We start from the raw sequence: 776 nt of genomic DNA, 5'->3' as shown, positions 1-776 counted from the left end.
ACGTAACGCCGGTTTTTCCCGTTTTCGCCTGCAGACCACGTTTTTGTCGGATCGCGTCGGGGACTTTTTTCCAAGTTTGCGCAACGGGGGATATGTGATGATGGTAGTAGGGGGTAAGTTAATGAATGTTTTCACTTACCGGTGATTCCTGTTCGGGGAGCCAGTTGATGCGGACCTTTGAAGTGCCGCGTGGGATGGTGAAGTAGGTAACCAAGTAATAATTGACGCAACAACACAATATAGCTAGGTAAATACGTTGATTGATGTTTTATTTTTTTCTACACGAAGTAATTCTCGTTATTACACAGTGAAACACAAAAACGTTATATGTGAAACGGCGGTCGAATTGTTACCGTCGGTCGGTGTGTGTCGTTTTCAGGTGTGTACCGGACGGTGTCGGGAAGACGAGAGAGCGCGCCTTGACAATCCGGTTCGCTGGACGGCCGGCCGACGGTTCCAGGCGCGCGTGTCGCGCGCCGGCGTCGTCCGTCGTCGATTGGCGGTTTGATTGAGAAGCCGCGACGCGGCTTCCGCGCAAAGGCTGTTTGAATTCAAACAGATTTTGCGCGGGACCGCGTCATCATAATGTATGCCCAATCGTTTATAGCATAGATACTTCCCAATAACTGAAATATTTTAATATTTTGTAGCTTATCAAATAAGTAACTATATTATTTCAAGGCAAAAAAAAAGGTTTGCCAATGTAAATAATTTTAGTTATATTTTAATTTAATCATATTTATTTGTTGTAGATATTTGAATGTGTTATTAATTGG

This window comes from Acyrthosiphon pisum, chromosome A2, assembly GCF_005508785.2.
Source record: "Acyrthosiphon pisum isolate AL4f chromosome A2, pea_aphid_22Mar2018_4r6ur, whole genome shotgun sequence".
Classification (NCBI taxonomy): domain Eukaryota; kingdom Metazoa; phylum Arthropoda; class Insecta; order Hemiptera; family Aphididae; genus Acyrthosiphon; species Acyrthosiphon pisum.
This window is presented reverse-complemented; position numbering follows the sequence as displayed.